Here is an 8,633-nt window from a genome sequence, read left to right on the forward strand (position 1 = left end):
GGAACGTAATTATGACGTGGGGGACAGGGAGCTGCTTGCCGTGGTTCAAGCCCTAAAGGTGTGGAGGCATTGGCTTGAGGGGGCTCAACACCCTTTTCTCATTCTGACTGACCATCGTAACCTGGAGTACATCCGGGCAGCTAGGAGACTGAACCCTCGTCAGGCTAGGTGGACCATGTTTCTGGCCCGGTTTGCGTTTAAGCTCACTTACATCCCAGGGTCCCAGAAAGGTAAGGCAGACGCCCTGTCCCGGAGATATGATGCAGAGGAGAGGTCCATTGAGCCCACGCCCATACTGCCGGAGTCTTGTCTGGTGTGGGAGGTCGATGCGGAGATCGAGCGGGCGTTGCGCACCGACCCTACTCCTCCAGATTGTCCGGTGGGGCGGACGTACGTTCCGCTCGAGATTCGTGATCGTCTCATATATTGGGCTCATACGTCACCCTCCTCTGGACACCCTGGTATCGGCCGGACAGTGCACTGCCTTAGTGACAAGTACTGGTGGCCAACATTGGCTAAGGACGTGAGGGTTTATGTCTCCTCCTGCTCGGTGTGCGCTCAGTGTAAGGCGCCTAGACACCTGCCCAGGGGGAAGTTACAACCCCTACCCGTTCCACAACGGCCGTGGTCTCACCTCTCGGTAGACTTTGTCACGGACCTTCCCCCCTCCCAGGGGAATACCACTATTCTGGTCGTTGTGGATCGGTTCTCTAAGGCCTGTCGTCTCATCCCAATGCCAGGTCTCCCTACTGCCCTACAGACTGCTGAGGCTTTGTTTACCCACGTCTTCCGGCACTACGGGGTACCCGAGGATATAGTGTCTGATCGGGGTCCCCAATTCACCTCTAGAGTCTGGAGGGCGTTCATGGAATGCTTGGGGGTCTCGGTTAGCCTTACCTCGGGTTTCCACCCTGAGAGTAATGGGCAGGTGGAGAGAGTGAACCAGGATGTGGGTAGGTTTCTGAGATCATATTGCCAGGACCGGCAGGGGGAGTGGTCGGGATATATTCCCTGGGCAGAGATAGCCCAGAACTCCCTCCGTCATTCATCTACTAACCTGACACCTTTCCAGTGTGTTAGGTTACCAGCCGGTTCTTGCACCTTGGCATCAGAGCAAGATCGAGGCCCCTGCGGTGGACGAGTGGTTCCGGCGCTCGGAGGAGACGTGGAATGCTGCGCACGTTCATTTGCAGCGTGCCATCAGGTGGCAAAAGGCGAGCGCCGATCGCCACCGCAGTGAGGCTCCGGTGTATGCACCAGGAGACCGGGTCTGGCTCTCGACTCGAAACCTGCCCCTTCGCCTGCCCTGCCGGAAGCTGGGTCGGCGGTTTGTGGGGCCATTTAAAGTCCTGAGGAGATTGAACGAGGTTTGTTACAGGTTACAACTGCCTAATGATTATCGCATTAACCCCTCGTTCCATGTGTCTCTCCTCAGGCCGGTGGTAGCTGGTCCACTCCAGGACAGTGAGATACGGGAGACTCCTCCGCCCCCACTGGACATCGAGGGGGCTCCGGCGTACTCAGTCCGGTCCATCGTGGATTCGAGACGTCGGATGGGGGGTCTGCAGTATCTCGTGGAGTGGGAGGGGTACGGACCGGAGGAACGGTGCTGGGTGCCTAGGAGGGACATTTTAGATCCCTCCCTCCTGACGGAGTTCCACCGGAGTCATCCTACGCGTCCTGCTCCGCGTCCTCCTGGCCGTCCCCGAGGCCGGGGTCGGCGCACGGCTGGAGCCGCGGATCAAGGGGGGGGTACTGTCACGGAGACCGCCGAGGCTGCTCCTCCTCCTTGCTCGGGCAGGCTTCGGCGTTCGTCGTCCCCGGAGTACTAGCTACTACCGCTTGATGTTTTTGATGTTTGTTTGGTTATGTCTAGTTGGTGCACCTGTCTCGTATTCTGTCTTGATTATGTCTCCTATAAGTTCCCCTGTGTTAGGTTTGCATTTTGTGTGTTATTGTCGCCTGTCATGTATGTATAGGTTCTGTGACCTTGGCTTTTGTGGGTTTTACGCACTCGCGTATTTTGTTACGCCTCTTGTGTTTTTGGAGGCTGTTTATTTGTGTGTACCTTGAGAGGTATTAGTAAAGTCGTCTTGACTATTCCTCTGTGTCCTGCGCTTGACTCCACCACCGCATCCACATCAGACCTTGACAACTGTTTTGTATGGGACTGGAGAAATGTAACCACAAGAGCTATGGATGCAAGGACTGACCATCCATGATATAACAATTATAGCTTTAACCATGTTTTGAGGCTATACAGTGTTTGTTTATAATTACATTGTTTACAAACAAAGGAGTAAAACAAGGTTATATTTGGGGTTCTGATTGGGTAGACAGTTGAACTATGTTTTTTTCTGGGTTTTTTTTTTTGGGGGGGGGGGGGGGAGGTGTTATTGTTGTATTGTTTGCTGTTATTATCTGTCTGTTTGTAAAACTGATTAAAATATATATTTTTTGTATTTATACATTAAGTATTAAAAAGACAGTTGAACTAAACTCATGAGGCATTTATAAGGTATATTCATAAAGAACCAAGGGCCATAGGGCAGCCTGTCATCAGCATCTGGCTCCTTGGAGACCCAACTATTCAATAAAAATCCATGTTGCATTCTGTCTCTGTTGTCATTCAGTTAAGCCTGTACTCAATTGAATTGTATCAGTCATTTAGAAGTCCTCAAATGGATGTAGCAAAGTTCCCCCTTTAAGGTCTTTGTGAGAGGGTTTTAGATGGAGATACTAATTAATACTTGAAAAGAGTTGAAATGATAATATAATACAGTGACATAACTAGGACAAATATCAAAGGAAGTGAATTGCTTCATACTTTCCAGGAGATGATGTATCCTATTTCTATAATGTACTGTAAAGTGCCTTCGGAAAGTATTCAGACCCCTTGACCTTTTCCACATTTTGTTACGTTACAGCCTTATTCTAGATTGGATTAAATAAAACAATTTCCTCAGCAATCTACACACAGTACCCCATAATGACAATGCGAAAACAGGTTTTTGGAAATTTTTGGGAATTTATTAAAAACAAAAAAACAGAAATACAATTTTTACATAAGTATTCAGACCCTTTGCTATGAGACTCGAAATTGAGCTCAGGTGCATCCTATTTCCATTGATCATCCTTGAGATGTTTCTACAACTTGATTGGAGTCCACCTGTGGTAAATTCAATTGATTGGACATGATTTGGAAAGGCACACACCTGTCTATATAAGGTCCCACAGTTGACAGTGCATGTCAGAGCAAAAATCATGCCATGAGGTCAAAGGAATTGTTCTTGGAGCTCCGAGACAGGATTGCGTCGAGGCACAGGTCTGGGAAAGGGTACCAAAACATTTCTGCAGAATTGAAGGTTCCAAGAACACTGTGGCCTCCATCATTCTTAAATGGAAGAATTTTGGAACCACCAAGAATCTTCCTAGAGCTGGCCGCCCGGCCAAACTGAGCAATCGGGGGAGAAGGGCCTTGGTCAGGGTGGTGACCAAGAACCCGAAGGTCACTCTGACAGAGCTATAGAGTTCCTCTGTGGAGATACAGTGGCTTGCGAAAGTATTCACCCCCTTGGCATTTTTCCTATTTTGATGCCTTACAACCTGGATTTAAAATAGATTTTTTGGGGGTTTGTATCATTTGATTTACACAACATGCCTATCACTTTGAAGATGCAAAACATTTTTTATTGTGAAACAAACAAGAAATAAGACAAAAAAACAGAAAACTTGAGTGTGCATAACTATTCACCCCCCCCCCCCCCCCCCCCAAAGTCAATACTTTGTAGAGCCACCTTTTGCAGCAATTACAGCTTCAAGTCTCTTGGGGTAAGCTTGGCACTCTCTGTAAGCTTGGCACATCTAGCCACTGGGATTTTTGCCCATTCCTCAAGGCAAAACTGCTCCAGCTCCTTCAAGTTGGATGGGTTCCGCTGGTGTACAGCAATCTTTAAGTCATACCACAGATTCTCAATTGAATTGAGGTCTGGGCTTTGACTAGGCCATTCCAAGACATTTAAATGTTTCCCCTTAAACCACTCAAGTGTTGCTTTAGCAGTATGCTTAGGGTCATTGTCCTGCTGGAAGCTGAACCTCTGTCCCAGTCTCAAATCTCTGGAAGACTGAAACAGGTTTCCCTCAAGAATTTCCCTGTATTTAGCGCCATCCATCATTCCTTCAATTCTGACCAGTTTCCCAGTCCCTGGCGATGAAAAACATCCCAACAACATGATGCTGCCACCACCATACTTCACTGTGGGGATGGTGTTCTCAGGGTGATGAGAGGTGTTGGGTGTGCGGCAGACATAGCGTTCATAGTACCTTCTTCCATATGTTTGGGGAGTCTCCCACATGCCTTTTGGCAAACACCAAACGTGTTTGCTTATTTTTTTCTTTAAGCAATGGCTTTTTTCTGGCCACTCTTCCGTAAAGCCCAGCTCTGTGGAGTGTACGGCTTAAAGTGGTCCTATGGACAGATACTCCAATCTCCGCTGTGGAGCTTTGCAGCTCCTTCAGGATTATATTTGGTCTCTATGTTGCCTCTCTGATTAATGCCCTCCTTGCCTGGTCCATGGGTTTTGGTGGGCGGCCCTCTCTTGGCAGGTTTGTTGTGGTGCCATATTCTTTCCATTTTTTAATAATGGATTTAATGGTGCTCCGTGGGATGTTCAAAGTTTCTGATATTTTATTAAACACTACCCTGATCTGTACTTCTCCACAACTTTGTCCCTGACCTGTTTGGAGAGCTCCTTGGTCTTCATGGTGCCGCTTGCTTGGTGGTGCCCCTTGCTTAGTGGTGTTGCAGACTCTGGGGCCTTTCAGAACAGGTGTATATATACTGAGATCATGTGACAGATCATGTGACACTTAGATTGCACACAGGTGGACTTTATTTAACTAATTATGTGGCTTCTGAATGTAATTGGTTGCACCAGATCTTATTTAGGGGCTTCATAGCAACGTGGGTCAATACAAATGCACGCACCACCTTTCCATTATTAATTTTTTTGAATTTTGTGAAACAGGTAATTTTTTTCATTTCACCAATTTGGACTATTTTGTGTATGTCCATTACATGAAATCCAAATAAAAATCAATTTAAATTACAGGTTGTAATGCAACATAATAGGAAAAACGCCAAGGGGGATGAATACTTTTGCAAGGCACTGCAGGAGAACCTTCCAGAAGGACAACCATCTCTGCAGAACTCCACCAATCAGGCCTTTATGGTAGAGTGGCCTAATTGAAGCCACCAAAAGGCACCTAAAGACTCTCAGACCATGAGAAACAAGATTCTCTGGTCTGATGAAACCAAGATTGAACTCTTTGGCCTGAATGCCAAGCGTCATGTCTGTAGGAAACCTGGCACCATCCCTATGGTGAAGCATGGTGGTGGCAGCATCATGCTGTGGGGATGTTTTTCAGCGGCAGGGACTGGGAGACTAGTCAGGTTCGAGGCAAAGATGAACGCAGCAAAGTACAGAGAGATCCTTGATGAAAACCTGCTCCAGAGTTCTCAGGACCTCCGACTTGGGCGAAGGTTCACCTTCCAACAGGACAATGACCCTAAGCACACGGCCAAGACAACGCAGGAGTGGCTTCGGGACAAGTCTCTGAATGTCCTTGAGTGGCCCAGCCAGAGCCCGGACTTGAACCCGATCAAACATCTCTGGAGAGACCTGAAAATAGCTGTGAAGCAACGCTCCCCATCCAACCTGACAGAGTTTGAGAGGATCTGCGGAGAAGAATGGGAGAAACTGTGATGAGTGTGATGGAAGGTAATCACCGAATACAGAGTTTATTCCGTCTTTACACACAAATGCGCTGGAATAGCGACAAACGAAACAGGCACAGGGAAAACAATCATCCCTGGCAATACACTGTAACGGTAGATCCAACAATACATAGGCACAGGGGAAATATCTACCCTGGCAACAAAATGGTACGAGTAGCTCCACCAAGCTACACTACTCTCACAATTAAACAATCACCCACAAGGACAAGGGGGCAGAGGGAACACTTATACACTGACTAACGAGGGGATAAGAACCAGGTGTGTGTAATGACAAGACAAGACAAATGGAATGATGAATATAGGAGCGGCAGTGGTTAGTAAGCCGGTGACAACGAGCGCCGAAGCCTGCCCGAACAAGGTGGGGAGGCAGCCTCGGCGGAAGTCGTGACAGAAACACCCCAAATACAGGTTTGCCAAGCTTGTAGCGTCATACCCAACAAGACTTGAGGCTGTAATCACTGCCAAAGGTGCTTCAACAAAGTACTGAGTAAAGGGTCTGAATACTTATGTAAATCTGATATTTCCGTTGTTTTTTTTATTTATAAATTTGCTAAAATTTCTAAAAACCATTTTTTGCTTTGTCATTATGGGGTATTATGTGTAGATTGATGAGGGGAAAAAACAATCAATTTTATAATAATGATGTAACGTAACAAAATGTGGAAAAGGTCAAGTGGTCTGAATACTTTCCGTTGTTGTCTTTGTCGGAGCTTACAGTAATTATTTTTTATAAATTCTTCACATCAAATACAGCAAGTCTACTCTACACAATTATATTTCTATTTCCACTTATCTATATCTATCTGTGGCTCCACCTCTTCAAGACATACTGTACTGTATACTGCCATTTACTGTAATTACAGCGACATATCATTTTCCTAAGGCAGCATTATTACTATTATGCTGGCCCAATATGGCTGGACTCATCAGCAGACAATCAGAATAGAGAGAGTCTCTCCGTTGTAGTAAAAAATAGAAGAAAATAGCATACGATAGTGCCTTTAGGACAACAGAATTTATCATAAGAGGGAGTTCATTCATTCACCCAGTCCATATAGACATTCGCCCTGTGAACTGAGCATGTGTGGTGTGAAAGCCTAATAAACATTAATGGGGAATGTGTAGCCGTGTTACATCCAAACATGCTCTCCTCCCCTGGGCTTTCATAACACTAACATCAGCATTGATCTCAAAGTGTTAATGCAATATACTGTAGCAGCCTTATGAACACAATGCTGGCTGCTGGAAGAAGACCATCTGGCCAGCAGGAATCAATATCCACAGCCAATTTAACTGTCCCCTGATTGGTTTATCAACAACTGAAGCAGGGCCACAATTAGCTTAGTGAAAAGGACAGTTATAACCTCATAGGCTTGCGTTTTATCCGATATTGATCTTACGTATGGTTGGTTTTGGAGATAGAGAAGCAGATTCCCTGTGCTTTCACTGTACCACATTTTCACAGTAAAGACACAGAGAAACTTTGTTCCTCTGGTACTTTAGTGGGTCGTCGGAAAAGGAATGCCTCTCTTTCTTAAAACTAGTAGAATATCTGAATCCTACCTTAAATGTGGAAGACACAAACCGAAATGTGTCTTCTGCATTTAAACCAAGCCCTCTGAATCAGAACGGTGCAGGGGCTGCCTTAATCAACATCCAAAGAAGTTGTTGTTGGGGATTAACTGACTTGCATCAAGAGCAGAGAGGCAGAATTTTCCACCTTTGGGATTCAAACCAGCAGCCTTTCAATTACTGGCCCAACGCTCTTAACCGCTAGGCTACCTGCCACCCATGTAAGCTTACTTGATACACTTGTTTACCAGAAGCACAAGCTGGTAATATAAAATGACCCCAGACTCTCCTCGTAATATTGTTATTGCAGCACTAATTGCTAATGAAGAAATGGTACCGTACCGCTATCCAAACACATGAGAGCTATGTCCTTAATTTACAGGCAATTACTGCAATGGCTGTTGTTTGTTTGGCCCAGAGCAGGTTTCTCTATGTGACCATGGGGGAATATCTCAGTTTACCTTACCTTACATATCTCAGTTTACCTTACCTTACCTTCATAAAATAAAAGACAGCAGTTTGGGCTGCTTGCACATAAGACTATTGATCCTAGATCGTAATTTATCTCGTGTTGATCCTGGATTGTCATTTGATACTGTTGACAGTTCTCCGATTATGTTATGATTTGATATAAAAACAAATTCACAAAAAACAATACCTTGTAACTGATGACTGATTGATATTGGCACTGTCGTTCGCCCTTCTCTGTTCGAGGAACATTAACAATGACAGATGCTTTTTTAATCTGCCCATACCACTGGCAGCGACCTTTCAGCACATTGGGTTAAATTGAATGATTCTTGTTTTCTTTTCTCTGGGGCTGGTGGAGAGGTGAAGGAGACAGGAAAGACAGCAGACCTGTGTCTGTGACCCGGAGAGGGTGATGGAAAGCGAGTGAGGGGGGAGCGAGTGAGGGGGGAGCGAGAGAGAGAGAGAGAGAGAGAGAGAGAGAGAGAGAGAGAGAGAGAGAGAGAGAGAGAGAGAGAGAGAGAGAGAGAGAGAGAGAGAGAGAGAGAGAGAGAGAGAGAGAGAGAGAGAGAGAGAGAGAGAGAGAGAGAGAGAGAGAGAGAGAGAGAGAGAGAGAGAGAGAGAGAGAGAGAGAGAGAGAGAGAGAGAGAGAGAGAGAGAGAGAGAGAGAGAGAGAGAGAGAGAGAGAGAGAGAGAGAGAGAGAGAGAGAGAGAGAGAGAGGAGAGAGGAGAGAGAGAGAGAGAGAGAGAGAGAGAGAGAGAGAGAGAGAAGAGAGAAGAAGAGAGAAGAGAGAGA

Source organism: Coregonus lavaretus, assembly GCF_964263955.1.
Source record: "Coregonus lavaretus genome assembly, chromosome: 33".
Lineage (NCBI taxonomy): Eukaryota > Metazoa > Chordata > Actinopteri > Salmoniformes > Salmonidae > Coregonus > Coregonus lavaretus.